The following is a 16,645-nucleotide window of genomic DNA, read 5'->3' as shown; positions in this document are numbered from 1 at the left end:
GAGAAGATAAGTCTGTGATCTGTTCAACACCCTGCACCACACATCGCCTTCATGACTCTCACATCCTCTCTGTCTCTTCTCCTTACAGTGACATAGTCTGTTAAATGCCAATGTTTGCTTCTAGGGTGCATCCATCAAGTTCTGTTGTGTTGGGGAAGAGGAAAGCAGTGTCGGGGACACGCAGGTCTTCAGGAGTAAGTGAGCACTGTGGTTGCTGTTTGGCTGCATCCCTGTCAAGGTCTCCCTGCCATGGCAGTTAGCCTGTGCCTACTCTGGCACACAAGTCTTGGATTATTAGAAGCTTGTCCTTTTCTGGCACACCATTGATGAGGGTCTCCAGGTCTTGATAAAATTTTTCTTTGACCTCATCAGGGTTCATCATGGTGAGAATGTAAGGGATCAATAAGCCAACATTTGAATCTAGAGAAAGGTTTAACAAAAGAAGAGACAGATACAAACCTAACTTGTAACCTTAAATGAAAGTAAAGTTTAAAAAAATGAGTGATAGGTTAAATTTTAAAAATCCTATAGTCTGTGGGTTACATAAAATATATTTAAAAAACAAAGACTCACAGAATGAAAATGATGATCTGAGTGATAAAGCGTTACTTGTTAAATGAATTCATAAAAGCAAAAGATGTGATCATGCTACCAGACTAAGCAAAAACAATCATTTTTAAAAATGGAAAAGATAAATAAGGAAACAACATTAAATGGAAAAGAACCATAGAAAGAAAACCAATATCAAAAGAAATGATCTATATTCCAATGTCCCTATCTCAATTTTGGATGTCTCACAAATATAGATAAACAATAAGAAAAATAGATCTGAACAATGTGTCAAAGAGACTAGAGCTAAACAACTTATAGCATCTTCTGAAGGAGACTTGCTCAAGAATATTCAGATTCATCAACACCATAGAGAACTTTTACAAACATTTTTTAAAGAGTGGGCAATGTAAGAATGTCTTGCTTATACCTATTTGTAATAGAGGAGTTGTTTTTCTTTTCTGTCTCAATTTGAGGTGGTTAGAAGAGATACATGGAATTTTTCCTGATGAAATATTTTATTTTTAAATATGAGAAAATACTCAGGTTCTTGTCACAACTGTGGGTAAGAGAATTCTTGATCCAAAATAGAGATTTTAAATTACATCAAATTTGAAGGTTTGAATAAAATCAGTGAATATCAAATTAGAAGAGAAATTGTAGATTGGTTGATATATAAAATAGTATGTGAAAAAAATGGCCACAAAAGTCACTTATGTCCCATAGGGAAAGAAAACTGATACCCATGTATAGCAGGAAGCACTGTCAATGGGTAAGAGCTGAAAGAATAGGAAGCAGAAACGACATATCAGAGCATGTTCCAAAGCACAGGCGATAAGAGAAAGGAATATGGAAATAATTGCCAATTCATGTCGTACCTTCAAAATAAGTGGAAATGACAAAAAGGAAACCATCGATAATTAATGTTTTAATTATGAAATTCATAAACATGAAATAAAATAAAAAATTTATATCCACCATAAAACAGGAAATGAGGATTATACATAAAACAAGCTTTAATGTGCAGAGCCTGACTTTCTTTTTGAGTGCAAAAAAATTCAACCTGGCACTTTGAAAGCTGTCCTCATTCCTGCTCTCCTATTGTGTGTATGATTACAATGCATCCGTTTCCTGATTTCCTTTTAACACCCTGAATAAGAAGCTCAAATCAGTTCCTTGACTCCATTCTCATTTTTTCATTCCCAGGAGTTACGGCTAATAGCGCCACAAAGCCGCTGAATCCCTCATTAAGAAACATCACTTTACTGTGATACTTACGGTCCAAGGAATGGTCATCATAAAATAAGCCAGTATCTCCATAGTGATTTAATGCCTGGGAAGCATTTTACAAATGTCTCATTTGATCCTCACGTCAACCCTGGGGAGTAGGTGCTCTTCTTATACCCATTCTACACATGGGAAAACTCAGGCTACCTGAATAATCCAAAGTCAAAAAGCCGGCAAGGGCCAGAGATCCAACTGGGATTCAGGCCTTTGGGCTCCAAGCACAGCACATCATCCACTGGGCCATCTTGCTGCTTAAAGAAAATATGACATACATAAATATCCAATAGTTACCAAAATATTTATAGGAGGATTTCTGCATCAGCAAGCAACAGGAAAATTCAATAACGGGGGAATGGCTGAAAAAAGTATAATATACGAATGCCATGAAATATTGAGGAAGGATGACAAACATTAGGATTTCAGAGAAAAATTCCTTACCTTTGTAGGATTTTACGTACAGTATGAAATCTGGGTTGTTTCATAAGGTCTCCTCTGTGGGGAGCTCTAATGAAGTCTGGGCTACAGCAAAAGGCCTTCTCTTTTTAATTAAATATGTTAAACTTTAACTCCAACACATTTTCTCCAATGTACAATCAAGTATGAGCTCTAGGTGAAGCAATTCCCATCAGGATCACTTATAGTTCATTCCAATAAGAATATTGTTCTCTGTGGATCATTTTACTCTTTTTTTTCTTTTCAGATTTGATTTTTGTTCTCCAATTACATGTAAAAACAATTTCCAACATTTAAAAAATGTTTTGAACCTCAAATTCTTTACTGAGTCCCCCCAACATGAGAAAGTAAGCTATCTGGCATAAATCTGAAATATTCAATCATGTAAAACATTTTCCCATATTAATCTTTTCATGAAAAGAAACTCAAACAAAACAATTAAGAAAAAAAAGGGGGGGAAATGGATTTGGTCTGGATTCAGATTCTATCAGTTCTTTCTCTGGAAGCAGATGGCATTTTTTATCATGAGTTCTTTCTGTTTGTTTTAGATCGTTGTATTCCTGGGAAGAGATAAGTTATTCACAGTTACTCATCCTATAATATGACTGTCCCTGAGTACATTGTTCTCCCGGCTCTGCTTCCTTCACTTTGGATCAGTTCCTACAAATCTTCCCAGGTTTTTGGTTTTTTGTTTTCTTTTTTTTTTCCTTCCCAGGTTTTGCTGAGCTCCTGTTTCTCTTCATTCCTTAGAGTACAATTAGTATTCCAATACAATCATATGCCACAATTGACTCTGCCATTCCCCAATTGATGGGTATTCCCTTCCTCGATTTCCAATTCTTTACCACTACAAAAAGAGCTGCTTCAGCGTTTAGAGGTCCTTTTCCTTTAGGGTTCTGATCTCTTTGGCATTCATACCAACAGTATTGCTGAGTCAAAGGGTATGTACTGTTTTATAGCCCTTTGGGGATCGCTCCAAATTACTCTCAAGAATGGCTGATTCAGTTCACAACTCAGTAATTCATCCGTATCTCAATTTTCCCAAATCCCCTCCAACTTTTGTCATTTTGCTTTTTTGTCTTAATAGCCAATCGGCTATATATGGAGTGATCCCTCAAAGTGGTTTCAATGGGCATTTCTCTGATTAATAGTGATCTTCCCCCTCTTGAGAAGAAACACATGCCCCTGGATCATGTTCTTTAGGTTTCTCTGCACTAGGAATCCTCTGACATAAAGTAAGAGGCATCTCTGGCTCAAAGCCTTTGTCTGGGGGAATCCACATGGAACGGGTTCTCAGAAGGCATTTTCTCATTCTGAACAAGCTTTGAACTCCATCTGAATGCAGACTCTCCTCATCCATGACAGTGATGAGATTTCTATCCAATGGATTTGGGTTTGGAATAAGAGATAATTTTTGCCTGAAGGCTTCACCCTATTAAATATATTCTTAAGGTTGCTCTCTAGCATGGACTCTCTTCTCTTAAAAAAAGCTAGAGAGGCAACTAAAAGCTCTGCCTCACTCTTGAGGATTTGTTCCACAGTGAAAATCTGATGTAGGGCAAGGTCGGAGCTCTTCGTGGAAGTCCTTCCACACGGGTTACACTCATAATGTTTCTCTCCAGCATGGATCCTCTCATGTGTAGCAAGACTGTCCCTGTGTGTGAAAGCCTTTCCACATTGCTTATGTTCAAAAAGTTCCTCTCCAAAGTGGATGCTGTGATGTCTAACAAGCTGAGAGTTCTGAGGGAAGGCTTTCCCACCTTTATTCCCTACAGAAAGCATTTCTCCACATCTGAACTCCAGGTAGACGCCATTTCCCTCAGATTACCCAGATACTTGTGCGTTTTGGGAGGTCTCCCATGGGATTGAGAAGTTCTCATTGTTCAGGAAAACATTTGCTATATACACTACCCTGACATTAGTCATTCCCTGAAGTTGTTAACTTACACTAATTTAGGACTGAATGTGGTCTGAATCTCCCTGAAATTCAATCAGATTCACAATCTCCTTTTGGATTTTTATCTACTTTGATATCCAAGTCATAGATTTCTCTCAAAATGAAGTGACAGTGACCCTCAGGAGTCTTTGCTGGCCATATTCTTCCTCAAAAATGCTCCGCTTTGTAGACGAATCATTCACTTCAAACCTGGTCTCTGCATCTGAAGAAAACATAATGACATACACAGAAGGGCATATACACTCATAAATAGAAGTTCTTTTCTCTGATAGCAGAAAGTAAGTGGATTTTATTCTGTTTTGTTTATTCTAAACAAAGAAGAGTTTTCAAACTTAAACAGGCAGAATCAGTCTTTGGAAATCCTTTCACATACAAGAACAGTGGAATTTCCCAACACACCAGTAAGATAGCAAGCTGAGCATTCTCATCACACTTCCTAAACCAGGCCATGAGCTCAGGAGGAGGAGTGACCTGAGCAGCCTCCTGGTCCCTAGACTCCAACTCCAACCTTGTGAGCATGCTCTGTCCTCAGTCCTAGAAAGATTTTCTCCATTGTACTTTCTACCTTACCTTGAAATGTCACTTGTGGATTAGACTTCTGATGTTGTCCCTGTGGGGTCATATTCCTGATATTCTGTACTTGAAGGGCATTCATGCTGGCTGTGCGGCTAGAATAAGTAGAAAGTCCCTGGCCTCACTCCGCCCCCCCTCTGTCCTTTCTTCTTTTAGGTACAAGCCCCTCAACACTCCTCCTCCCTTCTTTTCCTTTCTTTTCTGCTCACCTGCTACCTAGAGCAGGTCAGGAAGTACTCAGTCAAGAACAACCCCCCTGGGCTTCTTCACGCAGACCAAATTGACCCTGTAACTTGGCTGATTGGACTTTGACGGGCAGCCACAAGCATGGAAGAGGGTCCAGACTGGATTTAGGAAAGTGTGCGGGAGCATGGAGAGAGACAGGATCGGGTGTTAGCTGTGAACCCCTCCGGTGCACGAGGAAAGGATCCCCCATCCTAGAAACTCTACTTAAACACCCGCCTCACATTCAGCAGGTGCCTCCCAACTAAGTGACATCTCTGCTGCAGACACCCTCTTCCAGGGTAATAGATTGGCTTGTTGCTTTGGGATCTCAGAGTCGCGGCCCGCACATACTGGTCAGTTGGAATGCACGATCACCCGGTCATTCTAGGAAAATTTCATATGTTAAGCTGAGAAATAGCTCTACTTTTTTGTGTGTGTCACACAATATTTTTCAGTGTTACGTCCAAGTCTTCTTCTTTTCTACTAGGATTCAAAGATATGATACCATTTGATACAGATATAATAAATCTTCATCTTATTTTATTATTATTCTATTTAATACTATATTCTATCATATCAATATACATTATATTACTATTATTATATATTACTATATTTATTACCCATCACCATAGCAGTCTGGCATACGTGTGCACATTTGTTCCTGGATGGTCACAGGTGTGCACGTGGCCTCTTTTACTTTCTAGATCATCCCAAGGTGACCTTGCAGTCTCCTCTCATCACTCCTGTATGCACCATGACAAGCTGTTAGAAATGTTTGCATTGTTCCAGTGCAGATGGCTGCCTCTTTGGAAAACATGTTCCCTGGACATACTCATTACAAACCATCTTGAAACCATCGTGGACCATCACCCATGTTCTATGAGAACAAACTTTACATTGCCTTTCATTGGAAGGTTAAGGCTATTTTCTGTTCTAAACTTACCTTTTGCTTCTGTTATTCTTCTGTCTAGTAGATTTTCAAATCTGGTTGGCAAGCCAGGTCAGTCATTCTATAGAGTTTGTGTGAGAATGTAGCCAGTATGGCCATGGTAGGAAGAAGAAAATTATATGTGAAAAGGTATTTCCTTGCAAACATTATATAGAAAAATGGTTTTAAAAAGTAATATATGGCGGGGGGTGAAGGGAAAAGTAGGAGCATGAATCATGTAACCATGTTAAAAATGATTATAAATAAATGTTAAGAAAAAAGTAATATATGCAACTGAATTTCAAGTACATTTACTATTTAACACACTAGTTGTCATTAGACAATAGAAAATCCATCTTTTATATAGTAAGTAGCCATTCATTTTGTTGGCTGATTTGGGGGATAAAAAAGTAATAAATTTCCATCTCTCAACAAGAGAGCTAGTAAAACACATCTGCCATTTTCTACTTCATCCTTGTGTCAGGGAATCCTTTTACTATATTTTGGTTAAAAATCAATATGGCCAATTCTTTTCGTAGACCTAACCCTCCTGGCTCGCCACCTCCAAGGCTTGATAGTCCTGCAGATGGAGTTGTTACAGTGCCTAAAGCAGATAAGTTCTGGTGCAGCTATACTGGGATCTGCTGACCTTTCCCCAGTAGAATTTGCATAATGTGAATTTATGTAAAACCAGAACTGTTTGTACATCTGGTTGCACCATGGATAAAGAACTGGGCCTAACTGTCCGGAAGAGCCAAGTTCAAATCCCACCTTAGACTCCAGCACTGTGTAGGAAAAGTTTTGCACAGAGAGGAGAACTTTGGCATGTTACAAGGACACTTGAAGGACAGGGGGTGACAGTTAGAAGGATCGACAAGAGGCTTCTGGGAAATAAAACTGGAAAAGGGGAGTTCCTCCTGGGAGGAGGTGCTAGATGGAGCTCATTACCTCACCTCAGATTTCAAATCTTGAATACTTGGGGGTTTCCCCCATCTTTATTGTGTGCCTTGAAGAGCTGTGGATATCTGTTTCTCCTGAATACCATCTAAAGAGGGTGGCTGAATAGTTACAGCGGCTGGAGGGGTTTTGACCTGGAAAGCACACTAAGCCAGTCTGAAGAGAATTTGTCCTCTATGTGCTATCTAAAGAAAGACCTCTGCAAGCTGGTCATTAGATTAGGTTAGCTGACAGATTAGAGGGAGGAAACAAGAAGGTTTCAGGCCAAGGCCTTTGGCTTGGCTTATAACAAAAAGGACCCCATGCCTTTTGTGTTAGACTAAGGCCTCCTAATCCCACTCTCCTAAACCTCCCTGATCCTGTTATAATAAACCAGCTTTTGAAAGATACACAGTCAGATAAGGTTTCATCTGGAAGATAACGGGGAAAATTGAGGGTGAAAGAGGATATTCTGGGAGAAAAACTCTAATAGGCTTCAGTTACGTCAAACCCCGAGTCAAACACTATTATTTGTCTCCGGGGCAGGAGCTGTGTTCAGGGGAGCTTCTTGGGGGCCAGGAATTTTGCAGAACCCTGGCAAACAGTTAATATCTTACTCCATAGAAGTCTTTGTCTGAATGTTGGTTCCTGTCCATTCCTGTGCTCAATACCATCACAGGGAAGCCCTCTTGAAACCTCAAGGGTAAAAGAGGAGGGCAATCCAGCTAGCCTGAAATCACAACCAGACTAGCAAACCAATAATACCTTTGGGTTCTCTCTTCATCTTTTGACAGTTGATTCATTATCCTTTTAACATCTGTGATCCCAGGTGAGTCACTTAAACTATGATTGCCTCTGTCTCCTCAATTGTCAAATGAAGATAAAAATGACATCTATTTCCCAGCATTGTCATTAGGATCAAAAGAGGTCATCTTTATTGAGCCCTTAGCCCTGTCAAGGGCACATTGGAGGCATTATAGAAATGTTATACTTATCATTATTTTTGTTGTTATCATTACTATCAAATTGACTTGATGCAGAACCAAAATGAAGATCTCATTTGTCAAGTGTTGAAAGAAATATTACAAACTCTTCTTCAGAGAAAAAAGGCAATGTCCACTTCTTCCCCTTATCTCTCCCATCAGGGGAAACAAATCTGAGAAGCATTGTGCCAAGCACAGTCCCCTATGAGCCTCTGGATCCCTCTTTCCCAAAAAGGGAAGAAAGTAGGTATAACAAACAGTCTAGCCAACTCTTGAATAGCATATTCAATTAGAGCATGTGAAGGACAAAGAATTCCAGGTATAATATAAGTAGGATGATGCACAGTTAGGAAGAAGAGTTGATAACAGCCTAGCAGATTATTTCAAGTTGTTTCATAATGGAATGTCCACATCATAGCTGATAACAGGGACCTCACAGAACAGAATGAGGGTTCCCATGGTCATAGGTTATGAATTTTCAGTTGAGTTTACTCAGTCAAATGTATAAACTTGTCAGCTTCCTAAAGCCATTAGTAATGCAGTGAAATTCATACAGGTACTTCCCTATAAGTAGCTGGATAATGGGGATGCTCCAGCAGGTCTAGATAATTGGAACATTCATTTTCACAGCTGAGACCAAACAGAGCCTCAGTGACTCCCAACTCAGATCTCCCTCTGATACTATGTGTGAGATAAGCAGGTTGGATGTAAAATAAAGTAGTAATATAGTAAATAGTATTTTAAATTAAATTAAATTAAAAATTAAAATAGTAAAGATGGGAATGGCACTCCAGGACCTTTGGGATGTGATGAGGAATCTGGCAAGTAGCAAGGGCAGGGAGCAAGCCCAGAATCCAGGACTGGAAGAGTCCTGCTCCTGGCATAACTGGCAAACACTGACTAAGAGATCAGACAATAAAGACCATCAATGGAAAGGGTCAGCCAGCAGAAACAGAATGCAGGGAGACATCCACCCTCAGACCTACCTGGCACCTGCCCAAGCAGAACTGACTTCTAGAAGCCATAGAAAATTCAGCCTCAAGGGAAGAAGCGATCACACCTTGAGCCAGGACCTCAGGATACTATGTCTCCTCCCCAAGCTCTGGCCTCCAAAATGATGAATACTTTGGCCTCTAGCATGACTCTTCTTTCTCTCTGGTCTCCTCTCAGCCTTCAAACTCTACCCAAAGAATTATAATTCCACCTGGGACACATCCACCAGGCCAATCATCTATGAAAGATTCTCTTCTCCATTCTTCTCTCACCTCTTTCCCTTAATTTGCTCTCCAGTGTGGAGTCTCTTATGTTTAGTAAGACTGGAGCTCTTTATAAAAGCATTTCCACATTCTTTACATTCATAACATTTTTCTCCAAAGTGGATTCTCTGATGTGAAGAAAGGATGGAGTTCTTTGAGAAAGTCTTTCCACAATGATTGCATTCAAAAGGTTTCTTTCCAGTCTGCATTCTCTGATGTTTACAAAGATCAAAGATACTTCTAAAAGTCTTTACACAATAATTAGATTCTTAAAGTTTCTCCTCAGTGTGGTTTTCTTTCTTTTTCTTTTTTTTTTGAATTTAAACATTTATTAATAATCATTTTTAACATGGTTACATGATTCATGCTCCTACTTTCCCCTTCACCCCCCTTCACCCCCCCACCCATGGCCAACGCACATTTCCACTGGTTTTGTCATGTGTCCTTGAACAAGACCAATTTCCAAATTGTTGGTAGTTGCATTGGTGTGGTAGTTTCGAGTCCACATCCCCAATCATGTCCACCTCGACCCATACGTTCAAGCAGTTGCTTTTCTTATATGTTTCCTCTCCTGCAGTTCTTCCTCTGAATGTGGGTAGCATCTTTACCATAAATCCCTCAGAGCTGTCTTGTGTCATTGCATTGCTGCTGGTACAGAAGTCCATTACATTCGATTTTACCACATTATATCAGTCTCTGTGTACAATGTTCTTCTGGCTCTGCTCCTTTCATTCTGCATCTGTTCCCGGAGGTCTCTCAGTTCGCCTGGAACTCCTCCAGTTTATTATTCCTTTTAGCACAATAGTATTCCATCACCAGCATATACCACAGTTTGTTCAGCCATTCCCCAATTGAAGGACATCCCCTCCTTTTCCAGTTTGTTGCCACCACAAAAAGCACGGCTATAAATATTTTCGTATAAGTCTATTTATCTATGATCTCTTTGGGGTACAAACCCAACAATGGTATGGCTGGCTCAAAGGGCAGGCATTCTTTTATAGCCCTTTGAGCATGATTCCAAATTGCCAGCCAGAATGGCTGGATCAGTTCACAGCTCCACCAGCAATGCATTAATGTCCGAAATTTGCCACATCCCCTCCAACATTCATTACTCTCCCCTTCTTTCATTTTAGCCAATCTGCTAGGTGTGCGGTGATACCTCAGAGTTGTTTTGATGTGCATTTCTCTAATTATTAGAGATTTGGAACACTTTCTCATGTGCTTATTGATACTTTTGATTTCTTTACCTGAAAATTGCCTATTCATGTCTCTTGCCCATTTATCAATTGGGGAATGGCTTGATTTTTTATACAATTGCTTTAACTCCTTGTATATTTGAGTAATTAGACCCCTGTCAGAGTTTTTTGTTATAAAGATTTTTTCCCAATTTGTTGTTTCCCTTCTGATTTTGACTATATTGTTTTTGTTTGTACAAAAGCTTTTTAGTTTAATATAATCAAAACCATTAAATTTACATTTTGTAATTTTCTCTAACTCTTGCTTGGTTTTAAAGTCTTTCCTTTCCCAGAGATCTGACAAGTATACTATTCTGTGTTCACTTAACTTATTTATAGTTTCCCTCTTTATATTCAAGTCATTCACCCATTCTGAATTTATCTTGGTGTAGGGTGTGAGATGTTGATCTAGACCTAATCTCTCCCGTATTGTTTTCCAAATTTCCCAGCAGTTTTTGTCAAATAGTGGATTCATGTCCCAAAAGTTGTTTAAAAGTCCACCCCGGTTCAATTTAAGGTTCTTCTGATTGAGTTCAGCTGAGTTTAAGGGGTTTTTTAAAGTTCAAAGTTCTGAGGAGGTATGAGGGTGAATAGGCCATGTGGCCCAATTAAGGGTAAATGCTAGTTCAAGGTTCAGACGCTAGGTCCACGTGGAGTCAGGTCGTGGGTTTGGGGCTAGAGAAAAACTTAGGTCAGTTTTGTAGAAAATCCCATGTGTAGAGGTTGTGGGGGTGGGGGGTGCCTAAATTAGGTGTTTAGAGAAACATGTGGAGGCTAGAATGCAGGCCATTACCAAGAGAGTGGGGGGGTGGAGGGATATACTTCCCCAAATCTTTAGCAGCAGAGCTGAAGCAGTCTCTGAAGATCAAGATCTCGGCAAGTCAGAACCGGGCGGTAGTGAGAATGGCAGCAGCTCCAGCAGCCTCCAAGTCAGGGCAGGGTTGTAGTGGAAGCGGCAGCACCAGCAAAGAAGAAGTGGTCTGCTCCAGTGAGTCAGGAAAAGCGGTGGAGATCAGAGTAGGCAGGAACGTGAGGCAGTGGTCTGTACTGGCGGGCCGGCAGGAATGGAGTCCAGGTCAGGAGTCAGAAATGGCAGCAGAGGCACTGGCAGGGCACTGGCATTTTGGTTTTAAAGCCAAAAGCCAGAATCGGCTGGCCTTACCTCCCAAGGTGGTTTGGGCTGGACTGGCTGGCTGAGTCCCTCGTGGGGCAAAAACATACTGTTGTTTTTAGCGAAAGCATGGCGAGGAAAGTCATTCTCCTTTTTAAAAAAGGTGCTCAAAAGAGCTGAGCCAGGCAAAAAAGCAAGCGTGGCTATCGTTTCTGAAAGGCTATCTGGAAAATTGAGAATTCAAATTCCAAACTTCTGGTTGCCATCATTGTTACGATTAAAAATGATAAAGACTGATATAATAATATAAATTAGTATTTTAATTAAAGCCATGCTGATAGGTATAAAATCATTAGACCACGCGCCTGTAAGTATTCACATTGCCTCAGTCCTCTTTACCTTTCGTATCACCTGTGCCTCGTAGCTAAGAGAGCGACTTCCTCCTCACCCAGGAGATTTAACCCCTCTCTTACATCATCATACTTCCTGTTTGCCATGAGGAATCATGGAAAATGTAGTTTCAAAGTCTCTCACATGTCCATAGAAAATATATATATACTTTTAAATGGCATCTCCCAAATTCCAATTATACACTATGAAGTGGGTGAGATGTAGAAAAAGGACTATAAAAGATCATGTCTTCCTGGATTCAGTTCTCTTCTGGCTTGGAGACATTCCTACCTTGGGTTTTGGAGGGACTCTTTCCTTGAATTCTGCATGGGTGAGTGGAGCTACTTTTTTTTCCTAGGAGTCATTCTGCATTGGTGGAACTATGGCCAAAGACACCAAATGGAGTTCTGGTTGAGGATTACTAGAAAATCCATGTGGAGATTAGGACTTGGGGAAGCCTCTGCTAGGGACTGAGCCGAACTTTACTTTGGCAAATGAATTGAACAGCAGGATAGCTGGATCAGAGCATACAGATTAATGGCTCCAAATTGCCATTTGCCCTTGTGGTCCACTTTGCCAACATGATCTTGGTGGTGTGGCACTTCAGAGTTCATTTAATGTACATTTCTGTGACAATTAAGATGTTAATAAGTTTGTGCTTTCTGCCAATTCCTGTAAACCTTCCCCCCATGTACAATATATCTCTGCATTCTGAGCGAAAATGCTGATTAGACGTTCTTACCCAAATCCCAGCCTCAGTGTTCCCAGGACTCTGTGTGGTTGTGCAGTTTAGAACTCTGACAAGAGAGTGTCTAATGGGTTGTGAGGGACTTGGGGAAGGGGTTCCAATGGAATAGGTATCAGGTGAAGGATGTGAAGGACTTTCCCCAGGTTTTTTCTCTCTTTCTCCCTCAATAAGCAACTGCATTGTGATTGATGGCTTCCTGGTCTCATGAATAGTGGCCAGACCATGATTGCACACAGATGGTTCCCTGACCAGGAAACCAGAACTACAGAGGACACTTCTGTTTTCCTATCTGAACAAATTATTTGTTCTGATGGGTAGACTAGGTCTCTCATTACGCTTCTAAAAAACTTGGGGGTGGAGAGAGAAGTGAGAAAGCCAAAGAGAAGCAGGAAGCAGTAAACCATGGCCAGCTGGGAACAGCATTTGTGAGTATTAATAGGGACCCCTGGTGAGGGAGATGCCTCCTCCCCAATGAGGGTGGCTTAAGAAGGGAGAAGAAGGGGGAGGAACACGTGGATTATAAACTAGGGTTTGATTCACAAGATCTCTCAGGCAAGACCCAGGTTGCCCAAGTCTGGACTGGTGAGTCTGAAAGTGAGTAAACTAGGAACTGGATTACAAGACATCTCACACAAGACACAAGTTGCCCGAGTTTGGTCTGGTGAGTCTGAGAGTGAGTAACCCAGGGTTTGATTCTGTGAATCAGGAAAAGTTAACATGCAAACTATCTGGGCTGCTAACATTATGTCGGAGTTGGAGGATTGGGGCCCTTGTGTTGAAGATCAGAGTTTGGGATCCTAAAGAGGAGACCACGGGGCAGAGACAGTCTGCAATAGAGAAGGAGACACAGGACATACTAGATAAGGCTGAGCAGAGCAGCAGAGAGCCGGCCCTCAGGAAAGTCCATTGGGATTAAAATTATAAGCCTGCAGTAGGTCTTCCCATTTTGCAGCTTATGACAGGAAGGCTTTTGTTCAATACTGTTGTTTTAGGAATTTTAAGAGAGAGATGGAAAGTCCTCTAGAAACAGAAGAGCAGAGCCAGAGCAGACAAGATATTACGAAGGTCTGGGACAATGAAAGTCCCATAACCCAAAGCAGATTGAGAGGTGAACAGGAATTTCCTCTCAGGGACAGGAATGAATCTACACAGCACACCAGGCAAAGAGAAGAACCTCCCACTGAATTTGTAAATAGATTAAGGGAGGCATTTAGACAACAAATCTCAAAGGTGTTTGTAAGGAAGGAAGGATGGAGCACTCAATTTGGAAGGCCTCCAGAGGCCTGGTCTGCTCAAACCTGTGAGCTATGTGCTCTAAATCAGGCCCTGAAGATACTGGGAGACTGAGGAGGAAACATATTTACTGACTCAAAATATGCACAGGGAGTAGTTCGTGTGTTTGGAAAAATTTGGAGTGAACTAGGAATGATTTCTAGTAAGGGAAAGGAACAAGCACATATTGAGCTGCTAGAGAACGTGCTTGAAAATATGTAAGTCAGAACAATTGGCTGTGATCCACGTGAATGGACATCAAAATGGAAATTCCACTGAAGCTAGAGGAAACAGAATAGCAAATGAAGAAGCTAGGAAAGCTGGAGTTGAGGAAATCTTGCAGTTTGCTCTCTGCTCTTTCTAGAAGACAAAGGCTGGAAGATGCTTTAACTGTCTGTTATGTGTCTTTTGTAAGTCCGTGTTCTGGGTCATGTGTGTCATATGTCACGTGTGCACACTGGGGAGGTGTTTGGGGAATAAAACCTCTGATTGATGAGGTACTCTGTCTCTCCCCTCCATTATTCCAGAAAAATAAAGGAACTGACAGATCAGAGAATATGTTTAAGGAACTGAAAAAGAACACTCCTGGGAGAAGGAATTTTGCATTTTGCTTTCTGTTCTTTCTAAGAACACAGAGCCCGGAGACGTGTATTCAACATTGCTCCTCCTTCTTCCTCTGATGGCCAGCAGAGAGAAGTGGGAAGAGAAGAACAGAGAAAGCTGTTTTGCTCTCACAATTGGACTTTTACTTAGGAATACATTTTAAGGTGGATATATGTGATTTCACAAAATCACAAGTGATCAAAACAACTCTAGAACAAGACATTTTAAAGACAGTCAGCTGAGCTAACCTAATAAAAACAGGTGCAAATGCAAATCTAGTAAAGCTGTGTCGCTGTTCTCCACGACTGTTAATGCAAAATTAAGCTACTATTTTCTTTAGGTAGCATATAAACTCAGGGATTAAAAAGGTGCTTTAGGAAAGCTGCTCTTTTTGATAATCTTATTTTGTTTCACTGTGATGATAATGGAAAAATGTTGACTAATTTATCTGATGTTTTGAGCATTTGATAATATGGGATAAGAAAAGGTGGTAGGTTAGGAGGTAAAAAGAACTACCACGGAAGAATGGGAAGCTTGCAGTGGAACTTAAGAAACTTTAAAATTAAAAGAGAGTCTCCTCTTCCTTTCCAAATGTGGGAAGGCAGGCAATAAGCAAACATAATGAAGAATTAGTGAAGTAGGGACTCCTAGATGGTTCAATGAATACAGTGCCAAGCCTAGAGACGGGAGGTTCTGGGTTCCAATCTGGCCTCAGACACTTCCTAGCTGTGTGACCCTGGATAAGTAACTTTACCCCACCATTGCCTAGCCCTTACCATTCTTCTGCCTTAGAACCAATGTACAGTATTGATAGAAGGCAAGCGTTTAAACACATGAATCAGTGAAATAGAAAGATTACTTCCATAACCAACTTGGGATGTGATTGTTAAGGGAAGGCTCAGATCAAGCAGTGAAGGACAAGCACAGTTTTCATGTAGTAAAACTTCAGGTGGTTACTCTTTGTAAAACTGCAGCTGGAAATTTTCAGCTCCTGAAGCTGAAGGAAGATTAAATGTAAAGCGGCTTCCCTGAAAAGCCTGTGAGATAGGCAGAGGTTTAGGAGTGGATTAAATGGACACAAAAGATTTGATCGAACCCTTGGATGGGGACAAAAATTAATCCAGTTCTTTGAAATAGGGATGAAGTTATATTTAGCTGGGAATTTTGAAACTGAGTATTGATAACAGGAGATTTTCCCTTTCTTTTCAAGTGTTATGTTTTGAGGAAGAATTATAATGCTGGGAAATACAGTGATTCGGCCAGTCTGTAACTTACTAGCCGTGGGATTTCACGTGTCTGAAGGGTAATATGGAAAGAGTAGCATCAAAAGGCTTAATAGCCTATGTGGTTTATGGCAAACACTATAAATATTAATCCTGGTTATTGCTATCATTATAATCTCTTAAGTCATTACCTTGCTTCTTGGAATCAATATAATTGGTTCCAAGGCAGAAGAGTGTTAAGGGCGAGACCAGCATGGGTGAATGTTTACAAGATCACATGCTCAAACTTCAACTCCAAGCTGCCTGTGAGCCCCCCACAGCCCCCCAGAGAGCCAAGGGAGGAAGTGCTTGCTTTGGGGGGCCTGTATGTAGGGATGGAGCATGGAAAAAATGTCCTCAGGAGTTGTGGAGAGGGGAAATGGAGCAGCCCTCTCCATACCACAGGGGCACCATACCATGACTTTGCCAACACGGGGCTAGGCAGTGGGGCTAAGTGACTTGGGAGGGTCATAGCTGGGAAGTTTCTGAGGCCAGATTTGTTCCTAGAATCTCTCAACTCTTCTACGCCTATCTCTCAATCCAGCAAGCACCTAGTTGCCCCTATTGTTATTGTTATTGCTGCTGTACTAGAATGTTCATATTAGATCATCTTATACAGGGTTTTAGATGTGATTAAAAATGTAACAGATAATTCTGTGTAAGGTAATTTGATAGTTTTGTTTCAGGTTTCAAAGTCAATATATTGTTTATGAAAAGGTGAAATTTGGCAAACCCTTGTAAAGATATGCTATAGAAAAGCAGCTTCTCATACAATCTGGGTATTGCTAGATTAGAAACTAAATTTTCATAAAGATTTAAAAAATCCCCATTTGAAAAAAATCATGTTTTGAATGGTTCCAGATGTAAATGAATT

The sequence above is a fragment of the Gracilinanus agilis genome, chromosome 3, assembly GCF_016433145.1.
Source record: "Gracilinanus agilis isolate LMUSP501 chromosome 3, AgileGrace, whole genome shotgun sequence".
NCBI lineage: Eukaryota > Metazoa > Chordata > Mammalia > Didelphimorphia > Didelphidae > Gracilinanus > Gracilinanus agilis.
This window is presented reverse-complemented; position numbering follows the sequence as displayed.